Raw genomic sequence first — 18,883 nt, forward strand, 5'->3', positions numbered from 1 at the left:
CACTACTGTGTGGCGGAATTTGAATTGGGGTTACTATTGTGGGGCCATGCCCCTTCCCAGCAAGAACACACCCCTTTTTGGGCTGTGTGCCAAATGCACTCACTATTCCTGTTTAATATATAGGGGGTAGAAACACCAAAATGAGGACTGTTATGGGTGCAGGATGATGGTGCTGGGAAAGGGGTGCAGGGTCAGAGGCGGAACTAGCAGCAGTGCTAGGGGGCACCAGCTAAAATCTTGCCTAGGGCATCATATTGGTTAGGGCTGGCTCTGTTTCTATGGTCACCTATGGGCTAGAAAATGACAACGTGTGGCTGTAGAAAATAAGTGAGAAAAGCTGAAGTAAGCTCTGTTATTAGTAAGATACAATTTCATGTTTCTTTATAAACCAAGCAGGACCATCCAGAAAAATGTGCCGCATCTATCCAGAAAGTTGTAATTAATGTTTTCCTCATTTCCTATCGACAGTATGTATATCTCTCTCTCTCTCTCTCTCTCTCCGTATCTATCATAGCTAGATATAGCTCTATAAAGGACTATATGAACTCTTATATTATTATTAATATAATATATTATTATTATCTTATATTGACTCTTATCAGTGCGGCAACAATGATCCACATCTCGCTCTGTACAGCCCGGCGATAGCACCGTGTAGTTACTGTATACACTGAGTGGGAGTGTTATGTGACGGCCACGACCCCGCCAGTCAGCCATGACCATACCGCGACGCCTCCAGTTCCGGTTGCCTAGGAGACACGCCATGCTCCGCCCCTGAATTCTCCGTGAACATCCCGTCCCACCGCATTCCACGCCCGCATTATTTTCAGCCCACTGTACTGCTGGCCAGTCTCGCTTTCTTATTGGCTGGCCCTGCTGTCAGTCACCACGCTATTACCTATCCCTTCTTGCGATTGGCCGAGCTCAGAGCCGGGGCGGTGAGGAGACGCCGCTTTGCAGGAAGAGTAGGCAGGTGTTGGCGCAGAGGGGCGTGGATGGTAGGCGTGGTCAGTGGGAGGGGCGAGTGAGGGGCGTGGCCTGTCGTTTTCTTCATCTTGCTGCTGGTATTGAGTAGTCTCCGATAGGAAAACAGCGGCAGAGGAGCGGAGGAGGAGGCACGGAGAGGATCACGAGCAGGGGTGAGTGACAGCACTGGCAGCAGCAACAGGAGCAGGGATTCCCTGGCCCCCCAGCCGCAGGGATGCCCTCCCCCAGTGCACACAGCCCATATACAGCCCTGCTATCAGTACCTTGTACCTGTGCCCCATTCTACCCTCTCATCATGTCACAGCATCGACACCCCCTCACTGCCCATCATCTGCAGGAGGCTACCTGACAGCATCCTAGCTGCAGTGGTCCCATGTGCCCACACCATGCCCAGGCCACTTTGGCACTGATTAGGAGTCTGCCAGGATAATCCCTATCATTATTTCACCATTTACCCCTTTTCCTGTGCCCATCAGCTGCATCACAGCCCACCTTGGCATAGATCTCATACATTGGCCTCAATGAGCTCATATGTAATCCATCTCTATCGCTGTCTTCCCCTGGCTAAGCACACAGTGGCATCACAGGTTAGTGTATGCATTTCCTATAAAACCTGCAATCATTCTGCCAGGCTGACTGCTGCTGTAGATATGTCCTATTTTACAGCATACAGTGTGCAGCTTCTCCCTCTCTGGTGGGTAGTGTGAGTAATGCTGGGATGGCACCTATGCAGCAGCACCTATTGTTATGCATACATTGGGTGGGAAGGATTGGGATCTTATCTCCAAACAATTTTTAACATGTATTATCAGTGCTAGCTTTTTTTTTTTTTTTTGGGGGGGGGGGATATTTTTGCTGATTGCTTAGTGCCATATATTGCCTGTATTACTCATGTACATGTTCATAAACTGATTCTTCATGACTATATTAGATCCATTTGCATTTTTGTCGTTTACCTCTTCAGACTTTTATATTCTCATGACTTCATACCAGGTAAGTATCCTATATAATAAAAGGCTAGCGCTGCTCCTCACCTACAAGGGGGAATAGGGGCAAATTAAAAGTGTTTTGTGCTCCAACAGACACTAGATGGCACCCGACGGAGCAATTCAAGTGTTGCTCCGTTTTGGGGGGCACACAGCTGTTGGCACTTACATTACTGTTATGTTGTTCCGACATTTTGACGGGCTGGTAACTAGTTTGTTAAATTTGCCACAGTCACATTTCCATTGTCACTCTATTTTACGTTATTGCGTAGTGTTCTCTTTTTTAACTGACCTTTAATGTATGAAATTATTATATTTGGTTTTAAATAGCTGGTTTTATTTGTTTACTTTTATTTTCTTATTTTGACATTTAAATATGTATTGTTGCACATGTCCTACAGTTTGCCCGTTTTTTTTTAGTGCTTGCATTTATGGAGAGGTACCTGCAAATTTTACACATACGTTGTTTTTTCTCTGCTGTCTAGAAGCCTACACAGGTACCTTGGTTACTGTTAGAATATAATTAATATAAGTGAAAATGTTGGAGTATCAATCAATGGAACAAGTGTAATTTTTTCCATGACATACATGTGGCTAACAAGGCTGTGAAATCGTATTTTGTCCCTCATGTGTTGTACGGGGAAATGCACAGTTTCTAATAATGAATACAGATTGTGTATACATACTGTATTAAGACATGATATTGAAATGTGTGTGATAATGGCTTTTTCGAATATTTTTGTGGACAAACCTGAACTGCATCATTTACAAACCCTTGTGCAACAGGCAACTATTACTGATATAATTTCCAGATTTTATTGGCAACTAAATTCAACAGTGGGTAGGTTCAGCCCTACTCCATACCCTCATAACTGGTTGAATGTTCCACTTAATATTTCTATTAGGAAACTACATATAATTTATAATTTTACTGGTATTACACTCCAAACAAAATGAATATACATATCCCCAGTCAGTCAGTCAGTCTGTCAGAGTACTTATTCTGCGCCATGTACCCTAATCCATGTTTTGATGTTAATGTGCCTCAACCTACTGTGCTTTAAACCCAATAAAAATAGTTTTCAAAGATTTGCCTATTTGGATTGTATTTATTCTATGGAGTAGCTGGTGTCCTCTGTAAGCTGGTGCCTGTATAATTGAATTATTAATAGGTAGGACCCATCTTGTTTTAGGGAATAATGGCTCCTCGTGCCCATTTATTTAACGTGTTTACTCTTTACATGTACAAATGTAACCTCTAGGTGCCATTATTCTATTCTTGTGACTTTTGCATTTGAAGCACTGTGACAGCTCCTATGCTTGATAAAAGCAAGCATTGCAGGAAAAGAAGGCAGAATGTGCAGAAAAAAACGTATTGCCATATTTTACACTTAGTGGGCAATGTACCAAACCACCATAAGGGGATAAGTGGAGAAGTTTCCCATAGCAACTAATCAACTTCTAGCGTTCTATAAAATACTAATTAGTTGCTATAGGAAACTTCATTTTACTATGAAACTGGGAAAATACAATATTAAGCTTTTGTTTTGAGAGTCATGGTAATTGGTTACTTTTAAGGTCATTTGGTGTCATTCACAATATTCCAGGATTGAGTTAGGTACACACCTATACAATCTATGGTTTGATCACCCGATATTAGGTGAATGGGCTGATGATTGTATAGTTGTGTATGCAGCACCACTGCAGGCGCGTTAGCCGATAAACGAGTTACAACGCTGGTGCATAGTTTGGGATCTGGAGGTCGCATTTTATGTGCGTTTTCATATTTCTCCCGATCCCATAGAAGAGCTCCTTACCTCACTGCTGCTGCGGCCACCTTACAGGGGGTCAAGGTGGATACACACTATGTGGCTGATTGGGAGCGTGAAACCCGATCACCCGAGTGATCATAAAAGTGTGTACCCGGCTTTACAGTTCCCCAGTTCTGTGTTGGTGGCAGTTACAGATAGAGACCCCAAGATGTAAAAGATAAACGTGTCATTTGTAAGCTGACATTATTTATTTTTAATTCCATATTATTATCCTTGTCAGAGGCTAGATTGCTATAGCAACGCTGGGCCTTATTTGGAGTAATCACTGCGCCAGTGTGCGTAGCTATTTTGCGTAGAATCGCTATGTGCATGCCCAGAAAACAGATGCACGCACCTACTGTATGCAGACTTGGATTCAGGAATTTATGTCTGCCTGCGGCTGTGTAGCTGGAACTGGGGACGGAAGCAATTCTCTAATGAAGGCTGAGTATAGTAATCATGTGTTCACGTAATTGCCTTCCGGCTAGTCAGGGGCAGGTGCAAATGCACTGAGGATAACCAGGGTTGCCAGCACCAGTGAATTGCTGTTAGGTGCACGCCCGTTTATTATGCTTTCTTGTGCATAGTTTGCTATTTTTACTATTTGCATTTTTTGTTCTCACATGTGAGATGAGGAGTTGCTTCTGGCAAGTTTTATTGATGCCTAATAGTCAATGCACATTTCAAACAATTGCTTAAAAGCATTGGTATATTAAATTATGCTAGATATGCCTGCTGTAAATTGATTGTGTATTGTACCAAAGTGGAGGCGTACACATCAGGAGTTGTGTACTGCTAAGCATATGGGCAGAGCTTACTCATTGCCAGCTTTTATACATTAAGCATAACTTTTACCTTTTTTGTATTCCTGTGTTTGGGATGTACACTGGGGGGTATATGCAATTCCGGGCGAATTGCGGCTTTTTTTCGCCCGTTTTTAAATTCGACACAATTCGACCGTCGAATTCAGGCCGGCGGGTGCCGGAATTCGACATATTCAATTCAAAACGGATTCGACAGTCCCGCTGTCGAAAAACGGACCAATTGACGGATAAGTGCGTCCTGGATTCGACTTTTCCGACGTTGCAAAAATGGTTAAAAAACACAGAAAAAAATTGCGTGGGGTCCCCCCTCCTAAGCATAACCAGCCTCGGGCTCTTTGAGCCGGTCCTGATTGTAAAAATACGGGGAAAAAATGGACAGGGGATCCCCCGTATTTTTAGAACCAGCACCGGGCTCTGCGTCCAGTCCTGGTGCAAAAAATACGGGGGACAAAAAGCGTAGGGGTCCCCCGTATTTTTTGAACCAGCACCGGGCTCCACTAGCTGGAGAGATAATGCCGCAGCCGGGGGACACTTTTATACCGGTCCCTGCGGCCGTGGCATTAAATACCCAACTAGTCACCCCTGGCCGGGGTACCCTGGAGGAGTGGGGACCCCTTAAATCAAGGGGTCCCCCCCTCCAGCCACCCAAGGGCCAGAGGTGAAGCCCGAGGCTGTCCCCCCCCATCCATGGGCTGCGGATAGGGGGCTGATAGCCTTGTGTAAAATAAAAGAATATCGTTTTTTGCAGAAGTACTACAAGTCCCAGCAAGCCTCCCCCACAAGCTGGTACTTGGAGAACCACAAGTTCCAGCATGCGGGGGTAAAACGGGCCCGCTGGTACCTGTAGTTCTTCTGCAAAAAAAATACCCAAATAAAAACAGGACACGCACACCGTGAAAGTAAAACTTTTTTACATACATGCCGACACACACATACTTACCTATGTTCACACGCCGACTGTGTCCACGTCTCCAAGTCTGTCGATGTCTCCAAGAATCCGGGGTACCTGAAAATAAAATTATACTCACCTAAATCCAGTGTGTCCTGTTCTTTTTTTGTAATCCACGTACTTGGCAAAAAAACAAACTGCATACCCGATCCACGCACTGAAAGGGGTCCCATGTTTACACATGGGACCCCTTTCCCCGAATGCCGGGACCCCCCGTGACTCCTGTCACAGAGGGTCCCTTCAGCCAATCAGGGAGCGCCACATCGTGGCACTCTCCTGATTGCCTGTGCGCGTCTGAGCTGTCAGACGCGCATTGCACAGCCCCTCCATTATCTTCAATGGTGGGAACTTTGTGGACAGCGGTGATGTCACCTGCGGTCAGCGGCTGACCGCGGGTAACCTCACCTATGACCGCAGAGTTCCCACCATTGAAGATAATGGAGGGGCTGTGCAATGCGCGTCTGACAGCTCAGACGCGCATAGCCAATCAGGAGAGTGCCACGACGTGGCGCTCCCTGATTGGCCGAAGAACCCGAGGTGGACCCCACGCATTTTTTTTTCGTGATTTTAACCCATTCCCACCCCTTCCCACTGAAAACCATACTCTCTATTTTAGTCAGTTAAAAAAAAAATCTTTTAAAAAATCTATAAATAATACTTGTGTCTCCTAATAGCAAACCAAGTACATAATCCCTTCTAATATAAATAGATATGCTATTAGCAATAAAAAAAAAAACACACAAAAAAACATGTTTTAATTTTTTTTTATTAGATTCCGCCAGCAAAGTGAGGCGGAATGAAATTGACGAAATTACTGTCGAAAAGCACTGTTGTCGAATCGACATTCTTCAATTGAATATACTTTTGTCGAAAAGCCGCATTTTTAACAGTGCAGACATGTCGAATTTGATAACTGTCGAATTTGAAAAAGTCGAATCTGAAACGGCCGTTTTTTTGTCGAAAAGTACTGTATTGCATTGTCGAATCCAATTCGACATGTTTTTTTTGTCGAAAATGCCCCGTTTTTCGACATTTGTGGCAATTCGACCGCAATTGCATATACCCCTGGGTGTTTGTTTTTTGGGGAACAAGTGCCATGGTACAACGTATTGGCTGGATCTTAAATAATACAGCAAACTAATACTTCATTCTCTCTCTCCCAACTAGCATAATTGTATAGGCTTTGCCGCCCTATGCCGGTGATACCCAAAGTTTTGGAGAGTTCAGTCACCGCCAGTGCTGCAACACATCTTGTACCAGCAGTCACATCAAGAAGAAGTTCAGATACTAAAATTATTGTGCTAGATTTTTAATACAACCATTGGCTGTGTCCAACTAATATCCGGTTTATAGATCTAAACTAAAAAGGTCTACAGTGAGTAGGTTGACCACTAATGGTCGACATGTTCAAAAGATCGGCATGTTAAAAGTAGACAGTTCAAAAGGCCAACAGGTTCAAATGGTCTACATGACAATGGTCGTCACAAATATGGTCGACGTAAGTTTTGTTTTATTTCCTCTTTTTTTTTTTTTTTTTTTAACTTATTCATACTTTTCCATCCACGTGGACAACGATTGGGGATTGGAACCTGCCCCAAGCATGGTGAGCGAAGTGGTACACTAATGGGTCTTTTTTTGTGACAGAAAAGTGACAAAACCCCCCCCCCCCCACACAAAAAAATAAAATAAAAATTGTGTCAACCTTTTTTGTCGACCATTAGTGGTCGACCTATTGACTGTGGACCTTTTTAGTGTAGATCTAATGACCAACACTCACCTGTGTTGCAGGGGGGTGTGGTATGGCTGACCGACGGTCAGCATATCGACGCTGGGATCCCGGCAGGGGTGGTGAGTGCTGCGGTCGCCACGGGTTCTATTCCCACTCTATGGGTGTCGTTGACACCCATGAGTGGAAACAGTCCTTATTGGTCGGCATGCTGACCGTCGGGATAGTGAGGGGGCGGGATGTTGGGGGAGGTCATGTGACTGTCGGTCTCCTGATGGGCGGTCACATGAATACCACCCAGTAAAATGATGATGTGGATTGTAAAGCCACGATTTGACATGAAGCTATCTTTGTATATTTGTTACTGATGACACCTACTTCTTGTTGCTCTGGGTTACAGTCAGAGGGCCTAATTCAGACCTGATCTCAGCAGCAAAATCTTTCTCTAATGGGAAAAATCATGTGCAGTGCAGGTGTGGCAGATATAACACGTGCAGAGAGAGTTTTGGTGGGTTATATTTAGTTTGTGCACCGGACATTTTTCGGGTTTTGTGTTTTGGTTTTGGATTCGGTTCCGTGGCCGTGTTTTGGATTCGGACGCATTTTAACAAAACCTCCCTGAAATTTTTTTGTCGGATTCGGGTGTTTTTTTACAAAAAAACCTCAAAAACAGCTTAAATCATAGAATTTGGGGGTCATTTTGATCCCATAGTATTATTAACCTCAATAACCATAATTTCCACTCATTTCCAGTCTATTCTGAACACCTCACACCTCACAATATTATTTTTAGTCCTAAAATGTGCACCGAGGTCGCTGGATGACTAAGCTAAGCGACCCAAGTGGCCGACACAAACACCTGGCCCATCTAAGAGTGGCACTGCAGTGTCAGACAGGATGGCACTTCAAAAAAATAGTCCCCAAACAGCACATGATGCAAAGAAAAAAAGAGGTGCACCAAGGTCGCTGGATGGCTAAGCTAAGCGACCCAAGTGGCCGACACAAACACCTGGCCCATCTAGGAGTGGCACTGCAGTGTCAGATAGGATGGCACTTAAAAAAAATAGTCCCCGAACAGCACATGATGCAAAGAAAAAAAGAGGTGCACCAAGGTTGCTGTGTGACTAAGCTAAGCGACCCAAGTGGCCGACACAAACACCTGGCCCATCTAGGAGTGGCACTGCAGTGTCAGACAGGATGTCCGATTTAAAAAATAGTCCCCAAACAGCACATGATGCAAAGATAAAAAGAGGTGCACCAAGGTCGCTGTGTGACTAAGCTAAGCGACCCAAGTGGCTGACACAAACACCTGGCCCATCTAGGAGTGGCACTGCAGTGTCAGACAGGATGGCCGATTTAAAAAATAGTCCCCAAACAGCACATGATGCAAAGAAAAAAAGAGGTGCAATTAGGTAGCTGTGTGACTAAGCTAAGCGACACAAGTGGCCGACACAAACACCTGGCCCATCTAGGAGTGGCACTGCAGTTTTCTAGCGAGAGGATGAGTGCTTCCATTCTCATGTGAATTTGAACCACTAGCCATGAACATAGGCCAGGGCCTCAGCCGTTCCTTGTCACTCCGTGTCGTAAATGGCATATTGGCAAGTTTACGCTTCTCATCAGACGCTTTTAATTTAGATTTTTGGGTCATTTTACTGAACTTTTGTTTTTTGGATTTTACATGCTCTCTACTATGACATTGGGCATCGGCCTTGGTAGACGACGTTGATGGCATTTCATCGTCTCGGCCATGACTAGTGGCAGCAGCTTCAGCACGAGGTGGAAGTGGATCTTGATCTTTCCCTATTTTACCCTCCACATTTTTGTTCTCCATTTTTTAACGTGTGGAATTATATGCCAGTAATATATCAATAGCAATGGCATACTACTATATATACTGCGCACAAAAACTGAAATGCACCACAGGTATGGATGGATAGTATACTTGACGACACAGAGGTAGGTAGAGCAGTGGCCTACTGTACCGTACTGCTATATATTATATACTGGTGGTCAGCAAAATTATGCACTGTCCTACTACTATATATATTCTGCGCACAAAAACTTAAATGCACCACAGGTATGGTTGGATAGTATACTTGACGACACAGAGGTAGGTAGAGCAGTGGCCTACTGTACCGTACTGCTATATATTATATACTGGTGGTCAGCAAAATTATGCACTGTCCTACTACTATATATATACTGCGCACAAGAACTTAAATGCACCACAGGTATGGATGGATAGTATACTTGACGACACAGAGGTAGGTAGAGCAGTGGCCTACTGTACCATACTGCTATATATTATATACGGGTGGTCAGCAAAATTATGCACTGTCCTACTACTATATATATACTGCGCACAAAAACTTAAATGCACCACAGGTATGGATGGATAGTATACTTGACGACACAGAGGTAGGTAGAGCATTGGCCTACTGTACCGTACTGCTATATATTACAGGTTGAGTATCCCTTATCCAAAATGCTTGGGACCAGAGGTATTTTGGATATGGGATTTTTCCGTATTTTGGAATAATTGCATACCATAATGAGATATCATGGTGATGGGACCCAAGTCTAAGCACAGAATGCATTTATGTTTCATATACACCTTATACACACAGCCTGAAGGTCATTTTAGCCAATATTTTTTATAACTTTGTGCATTAAACAAAGTGTGTGTACATTCACACAATTCATTTATGTTTCTTATACACCTTATACACACAGCCTGAAGGTCATTTAATACAATATTTTTAATAACTTTGTGTATTAAACAAGGTTTGTGTACATTGAGCCATCAAAAAACAAAAGTTTCACTATCTCACTCTCCCTCAAAAAAGTCCGTATTTCGGAATATTCCGTATTTCGGATATTTGGATATGGGATACTCAACCTGTATATACTGGTGGTCAGCAAAATTATGCACTGTCCTCCTATATGTACTGCGCAAAACTTAAATGCACCACAGGTATGGATGAGATAGTATACTTGATGACACAGAGGTAGGTAGAGCAGTGGACTACTGTACCGTACTGATATAATTCTGGTGGTCACTGGTCAGCAAAATTCTGCACTGTCCTCCTACTATATACTACAATGCAGCACAGATATGGAGCGTTTTTCAGGCAGAGAACGTATAATACTGGTGGTCACTGGTCAGCAAAACTCACTGTCCTACTATATAATACTGGTGGTCCCCAGTCCCCACAATAAAGCACACTGAGCACAGATATTTGCAGCACACTGAGCACAGAAATGGAGCGTTTTTCAGGCAGAGAACGTAGATATTTGCAGCACACTGAGCACAGATATTTGCATCACACTGAATACAGAAACTGAGAGAACGCCAGCCACGTCCTCTCACTATCATCTCCAATGCACGAGTGAAAAATGGCGGTGACGCGCGGCTCCTTATATAGAATACGAATCTCGCGAGAATCCGACAGCGGGATGATGACGTTCGGGCGCGCTCGGGTTTACCGAGCAAGGCGGGAAGATTCGAGTCCGCCTCGGAACCCTGTAAAATGGGTGAAGTTCGGGGGGGTTCGGATTCCGAGGAACCGAACCCGCTCATCACTAGTTATATTGTTTCTGTACAGGGTAAATAGTGGCTGCTTTATTTTTAAACTACAATTTAGATTTCAGTTTGAAAACACCCCTCCCTAATCTAAGTCTCTCTGCACATGTTATATCTTCCCACCTACACTGCACATGGTTTTGCCCATTAGAGAAAAAATTTGATGCTGCTGCAATCAGGTCTGAATTAGGCCCAGAATCTCACTACTACCACATATGACAGACAAAAGGCTTTTTCTCTTACTGTAGCTTTGGATTGGCTGATTGTGAATGCACTGCTGAAGCTAATTGGTCAGATTGTTTTTTGATCACATGGTACCTGTATTTCTTATTTAGATTTTTTTGCAATGTGGGCAATTTCTGAAAAGAAAAAAAAATGGTTGTCTCTAGTATTCTGTTACCAGCAACAAAATTTGTCAGTTAGAACTTCGGTGTGAATTGGGGTAATTTTTGGTGTAAGTGAAAAATATGTTTACACTCACCTAAGCAACCCTTGAGGCTGATGTGAAGTAGTGATACGATGAATGGTACTGTTGACTAGTGTTCCAAGTGTTGACTAGTGCTTGAAGGAAAAAAGAAATTGTGCTAGCTGTGTCATTGCAATTGTAATTCTATAGGTTTTTTTTTTCATTGATAATTTTATTAGATCGCTACTTGTATAGCCTATGCAGCATTGGGCCCCAGTCTATGTAAATGTATTCATGGGCTATATATCCACCTATACCATACATTAATTTGTCTGTGTCCACTGGCGGATAAATGCAGGGCAAGTGGTCCCCCAAATTAGTGATTTATTGATTATTATGACAACGTTTTGTCGGTACTTAATGGACTACTAGAGGGAATAAAATAAAGGGTTGCATTCCAGTTCTAACCAGCATCCAGTGAGTACTGACAAAAGCGTTCTTTATAGTACTAAATAGATCACCTTTAAACCGGTTTCATCTTATAAATAAGCGCATTGCAGGACAGTGTACACTGGGGGTAATTCCAAGTTGATCGCAGCAGGATTTTTGATAGCAATTGGGCAAAACCATGTGCACTGCAGGGGAGGCAGATATAACATGTGCAGAAAGAGTTAGATTTGGGTGGGTTATTTTATTTCTGTGCAGGGTAAATACTGGCTGCTTTATTTTTACACTGCAAATTAGATTGCAGATTGAACACACCACACCCACATCTAACTGTCTCTGCACATGTTATATCTGCCTCCCCTGCAGTGCACATGGTTTTGCCCAATTGCTAACAAAAATCCTGCTGCGATCAACTTGGAATTACCCCCACTGGGCGAATGTTTAACAACTTGCGTGCTCAAATCCAAAATAAATAAATCGTACAGGAATTTGAGGCTGACAGTTGTTACTCAGATGGGACTTGTGTACGTTGGAAGATAGGCTGATTGAGAATTACCCATGTAATAAGTACAAAGATATAATGAGCATTTTTTTTGACTAATCATTTCAAAGGGACAACCACTGTGACTGGAAGAAAGATATTTTTACCACCACCATGGAAAGGGTGCTATGAAAATAAAGGGTATCTTAAATAGATCAAATGTTTTAATAAAACAGCCTTGGGCTAAAATCAATAAAAAATCTACTCACATTAGAAGGACTTTGAGAACTTTAAAATGGTGCTTCTCTTTCCCTCATGGTACAGTATCTTGAGTCTACATTGCTGATTCACAGTGTATCAGCTCCATTCTGAATGTGATGTGCACGATAGTGTTGCTTTAGCAACACATTTCAAGTAAAGTTTCTGGAAAGGTATTTTTTAGTACAAGTGTGGTCATTTTGTAGAATTGGCAATCAAGGGAGGTGGCGATGGGGAAAAAAAAAATATTTAAAAACAGATTACATGCCTTTCCTGAAAGCAATGATATCTGTATCTATATTAAGTATCTATAATTTTATATATATATATATATATATATATATATATATATCCTCCAATCCGGCACGCCTGCGTTTTATTAATGTCTGGCTGTGTGCTCGTGCTGTAATGCACAATCCCTCTGTTGCTGAGTTAGCAATCTGCACGTCACTCCAGCGATATTAAGAAGACAAAACACTTGTCTTCACTCTTTTGGAACTGGTATAGATATGTTACACTATAGCAGCATGGCCTTAATCCTGATGATGGAACCGATATATAGGTCCAGAAACGAGCTGTTGATTGACAGACAGGCTGCGTATAACAACATGCTGTAAGGATATGCTTTTCATGTTTCAAGCATTAAAAGATTTTTAATATCGCTGGAGTGAGGTGCGGATTGCGAATTCAGCAACAGAGGGATTATATATATATATGGGTGGTCTTCAGTATGCCGAATGTCGGGATCCCGGCACACAGTATACCGGCGCGGGGATCCCGACACCCGGCATACTGACAGCTATTCTCCCTCGACCCCCCTGGAGGGAGAATAAATAGCGTGGCGCGCATAGCACGCCACCGTGCTCGCAGCGAGCCTGCAAGGGGCTCCTTTGCGCTCGCCACACTGTCGGTATGCCGGCGGTCGGGCTCCCGGCGCCGGTATGCTGGTCGCTGGGAGCCCGGCCGCCGGCATACCATACTACACCCATATATATATATATCTATCTATATCTATATATATCATTTCCAACAAATTAGGCACTCTCCAGAATCCTTAAATGTGCTTCAAGGTAATTTTAATATTCCATACTCGCAAAGTCACAAATGCAAGGCTTCATATCATATGCATGTGGTCAAGTATAGCAAAGTTTCGGTCCTACAGGACCTTTGTCAAGCATGTCACCAATCTAAGCCAACAACATAATTGCATAGCAGAGTCATCACAGCGGAAGTGGGTTTCCTAGGCGGAGATGGAGCGTTGCAGGGGTGTGGATTCTAAATGGGGGGCAGAGCAGCGAGAACAGGGGCGTGGCGGGGGAGTGATCGGGCCGGCAGCGTGATGTCACATGCAGCTCCCGAGATCAGAAAGATGGCGGCGGCAGGAGGGAACCCTAATTTCCCTAATTTCTGCGATCAAGCACAAATTGCAATGTAAAATAGCAATTCCTGCTTGATCAAGGGGGGGTGGGGGGGGGGGAGTGGCGTTCAACATGCTGGGCGGCCTTGTCCTGCAATTGGTGGACCCCAGCATACGTTCACATGGATTGCATATTCAGCTACTTAGCAGAATTTGCAGTCCAACCTGAATCAGGCCCTGTGAGTATGCTCCTTAACCTGTGATGAATCTGCACACTTGACTGTCACTTTATCAAGAAATAATGAAATATCACTTGTCTGCTGTCTCTAAACTAGGACCCGCACGCACATCTCTACTCTAAACTAATTATGGAGTAAGGTACTTTCATGTACAAGATGCACTAAGAAATGATCTGTTACACATCTGATGTTCTAAATAATATCGCAGTATAATGACATTTTGATTCATCACTTTGGCCAATTCATTCTTTTTGCAGTCTTAAGTGGTTTATTTTGGAAAGTGCAATTTGTTGCCTGTTAAAACAGTCTTCACCAAATTCAACAAGGAAAGGCTTTTTTATTTATTTTCTCATTTTCTTCTCAGTTGTTATATTCTTGTTTCATGAACAGAAATTGATTAGGAGTGCATGCGTTCTTGCCAGAAATATATGTCATACGCATACGTCTGTATTTGCCATGAGTCATCTGGTTTTCTGGATTCCTGGCTCGTTTTTGATGTGCTGGCGTACAGTAATGAATGTTGCTTGAAGAGTTGTTAGTTAAGTATTTGCCCACCTTATAACCCTCCAATGTGGGGGGTAAATTGACTAAATGTTCTAAAAATGAAAAGTGATGTTGCAAATAGCAATTTGTCTTTCATTTTCTAGAATGCAATAGAGAAGTCATAGTTGGTTGCTATGGGTAACATCACCACTTTTCATTTTTAGAACCTTTAGTAAACTTACCCCATGGTCTGCAAATAAGAAAGTTAATATTAAGTGTACTGAATGTGAACTATAGATGCCGCTTGACCATGGTGGTCATTCCGAGTTGGTCGCTCGCTAGCAGTTTTTAGCAGCGATGGAAACGCTATGCCGCCCCCCACTGGGAGTGTATTTTTGCTTAGCAGAAGTGCGAACGAAAGAATCGCAGAGCGGCTACAAAGTTGTTATGTGCAGTTTTAGAGTAGCTCAAAACCTACTCAGCGCTTGCGATCACTTCAGCCTTTTCAGTTCCTGTTTTGACGTCACAAACACGCCCAGCCACGCCTGCGTTTTTCCTGGCACGCCTGCGTTTTTTCGAACACTCCCGGAAAACGGTCAGTTGACACCCAGAAACGCCCACTTCATGTCAATCACTCTGCGGCCACCAGTGCGACTGAAATGCTTCACTAGACCCTGTGTGAAACTACATCGTTCGTTGCAATAGTGCGACGCGCGTGCGCATTGCTCTGCATGCTCAGAAGTGCCGTTTTTTTGCCTCATCGCTGCACAGTGAACGAATGCAGCTAGCGATCAACTCGGAATGACCACCTATGTACAGTAGCTTTACTTCCTTATGCTTGTACTCACAGAGTTATTACATACTTGTGATGTACTGTATAGTGTTCAGAGGCCCTCATTCCGAGCATTGCACACGCTAGGCCGCCGCCCTCTGGGAGTGTATCTTAGCTTAGCAGAATAGTGAACGAAAGATTAGCAGAACTGCTAATAAATAATTCTTTGCAGTGTCTGAGTAGCTCCAGACCTACTCACAGATTGCGATCAGCTCAGTCCGTTTAGTTCCTGGTTTGACGTCACAAACATGCCCTGCGTTCGGCCAGCTACTCCCCCTGTTTCTCCAGACACTCCCGCGTTTTTCCCTGACACGCCTGCGTTTTCTCTAACGTCCTAAGTGGATGCTGGGGACTCCGTAAGGACCATGGGGAATAGCGGCTCCGCAGGAGACTGGGCACATCTAAAGAAAGCTTTAGGACTATCTGGTGTGCACTGGCTCCTCCCCCTATGACCCTCCTCCAAGCCTCAGTTAGATCTCTGTGCCCGAACGAGAAGGGTGCACACTAGGGGCTCTCCTGAGCTTCTTAGTGAAAGTTTTAGTTTAGGTTTTTTATTTTCAGTGAGACCTGCTGGCAACAGGCTCACTGCATCGAGGGACTAAGGGGAGAAGAAGCGAACTCACCTGCGTGCAGAGTGGATTGGGCTTCTTAGGCTACTGGACATTAGCTCCAGAGGGACGATCACAGGCCCAGCTTGGATGGGTCCCAGAGCCGCGCCGCCGGCCCCCTTACAGAGCCAGAAGGCAGAAGAGGTCCAGAAAATCGGCGGCAGAAGACGTCCTGTCTTCAACAAGGTAGCGCACAGCACTGCAGCTGTGCGCCATTGCTCACAGCACACTTCACACTCCGGTCACTGAGGGTGCAGGGCGCTGGGGGGGGCGCCCTGAGACGCAATAATAAACACCTTGGATGGCAAAAAATGCATCACATATAGCTCCTGGGCTATATGGATGCATTTAACCCCTGCCAAAATACATAAAAAAAACGGGAGATAAGGCCGCCGATAAGGGGGCGGAGCCTATCTCCTCAGCACACTGGCGCCATTTTCCCTCACAGCTCCGTTGGAGGGAAGCTCCCTGGCTCTCCCCTGCAGTCACTACACTACAGAAAGGGTTAAAAAAGAGAGGGGGGCACAAATTAGGCGCAGTATTAACTATACAGCAGCTATAAGGGGAAAAACACTTATATAAGGTTATCCCTGTATATATATAGCGCTCTGGTGTGTGCTGGCAAACTCTCCCTCTGTCTCCCCAAAGGGCTAGTGGGGTCCTGTCCTCTATCAGAGCATTCCCTGTGTGTGTGCTGTATGTCGGTACTTTTGTGTCGACATGTATGAGGAGAAAAATGATGTGGAGACGGAGCAGATTGCCTGTAATAGTGATGTCACCCCGTAGGGGGTCGACACCTGAGTGGATGAACTGTTGGAAGAAATTACGTGACAGTGTCAGCTCTGTATAAAAGACAGTGGTTGACATGAGACAGCCGGCTACTCAGCTTGTGCCTGTCCAGACGTCTCATAGGCCGTCAGGGGCTCTAAAGCGCCCGTTACCTCAGATGGCAGATATAGACGCCGACACGGATACTGACTCCAGTGTCGACGGTGAAGAGACAAATGTGACTTCCAGTAGGGCCACACGTTACATGATTGAGGCAATGAAAAATGTTTTACACATTTCTGATAATACGAGTACCACCAAAAAGGGGTATTATGTTCGGTGAGGAAAAACTACCTGTAGTTTTCCTGAATCTGAGAAATTAAATGAGGTGTGTGATGATGCGTGGGTTTCCCCCGATAACAACTGATAATTTCTAAAATGTTATTGTCATTATATCCTTTCCCGCCAGAGGTTAGGGTGCGTTGGGAAACACCCCCTAGGGTGGATAAAGCGCTCACACGCTTGTAAGGGCTCTATCCTCTCCTGAGATGGCCGCCCTTAAGGATCCTGCTGATAGAAAGCAGGAGGGTATCCTAAAATGTATTTACACACATACTGGTGTTATACTGCGACCAGCAATCGCCTCAGCCTGGATGTGCAGTGCTGGGTTGGCGTGGTCGGATTCCCTGACTGAAAATATTGATACCCTAGATAGGGACAGTATATTTTTGCCTATAGAGCATTTGAAAGATGCATTTCTATATATGCGTGATGCACAGCGGAATATTTGCCGACTGGCATCAAGTCTAAGTGCGTTGTCCATTTCTACCAGTAGAGGGTTATGGACACGTCAGTGGTCAGGTGATGCGTATTCCAAACGGCATTTGGAAGTATTGCCTTATTAAGGGGAGGAGTTATTTGGGGTCGGTCTTTCAGACCTGGTGGCCACGGCAACAGCTGGAAAATCCACGTTTGTACCCCAGGTCGCCTCTCAACATGAGAAGACGCCGTATTATCAGGCGCAGTCTTTTCGTGGATAAGCGGGCAAAAGGTTCCTCATTTCTGCCCCGTGACAGAGGGAGAGGAAAAAGGCTGCAGAAATCAGCCAGTTCCCAGGAACAGAAACCCTCTCCGGCCTCTGCCAAGCCCTCAGTATACGCTGGGGCTTTACAAGCAGAATCAGGCACGGTGGGGGGCCCGTCTCAATGAATTTCAGCGCGCAGTGGGCTCACTCGCAAGTAGACCCCTGGATCCTTCAGGTGATATCTCAGGGGTACAAATTAGAATTCGAGACGTCTCCCCCTCGCCGTTTCCTAAAGTCGGCTTTACCGATGTCTCCTTCTGACAGGGAGACAGTTTTGGAAGCCATTCACAAGCTGTATTCCCAGCAGGTGATAATCAAGATACCCCTCCTGCAACAGGGAACGGGGTATTATTCCACACTGTTGTGGTACCGAAGCCGGACGGCTCGGTGAGACTGATTCTAAATCTAAAATCTTTGAACACTTACATACAGAGGTTCAAATTCAAGATTGAGTCACTCAGAGCAGTGATTGCGAACCTGGAAGAAGGGGACTACATGATGTCTCGGGACATCAAGGATGCTTACCTTCATGTCAAAATTTACCCTTCTCACCAAGGGTACCTCAGGTTTATGGTACATAACTGTCACTATCAGTTCAGACGCTGCCGTATGGATGGTCCACGGCACCCCGGGTCTTTACCAAGGTAATGGCCGAAATGATGATATTCCTTCAAAGGAAGGGAATTTTAGTTATCCCTTACTTGGACAATTCCCTGATAAGGGTAAGATCCAGGGAACAGTTGGAGGTCGGTGTAGCACTATCTCAGGTAGTGTTGCTGCAGCACGGTTGGATTCTCACTATTCCAAAATCGCAGCTGGTTCCGACGACTTGTCTTCTGTTCCTAGGGATGATCCTGGACACAGTCCAGAAAAAGGTGTTTCTCCCGGAGGAGAAAGCCAGGGAGTTATCCGAGCTAGTCAGGAACCTCCTAAAACCGAGCCAAGTCTCAGTGCATCAATGCACAAGGGTTCTGGGTAAAATGGTGGCTTCCTACGAAGCAATCCCATTCGGCAGATTCCACGCAAGAACTTTCCAGTGGGACTTGCTGGA

General features: G+C 44.5%; 1 protein-coding gene across 10 annotated transcripts in view; it reads left to right on the plus strand.

Moving 5' to 3' along the window:
• The first annotated feature begins 1,031 nt into the window (after positions 1-1,031).
• Positions 1,032-18,883, plus strand: part of CDKL5 (cyclin dependent kinase like 5) — an 850,075-nt gene continuing 832,223 nt past the window's right edge. For 8 of the 10 annotated variants that reach the window (XM_063955716.1, XM_063955713.1, XM_063955718.1 and 5 more), the window contains exon 1: positions 1,032-1,139. The gene's annotated coding sequence lies outside the window, so the exon portion shown is untranslated. The other 2 variants (XM_063955714.1, XM_063955715.1) reach the window with 2 other exon arrangements.

Source organism: Pseudophryne corroboree, chromosome 2, assembly GCF_028390025.1.
Source record: "Pseudophryne corroboree isolate aPseCor3 chromosome 2, aPseCor3.hap2, whole genome shotgun sequence".
NCBI lineage: Eukaryota > Metazoa > Chordata > Amphibia > Anura > Myobatrachidae > Pseudophryne > Pseudophryne corroboree.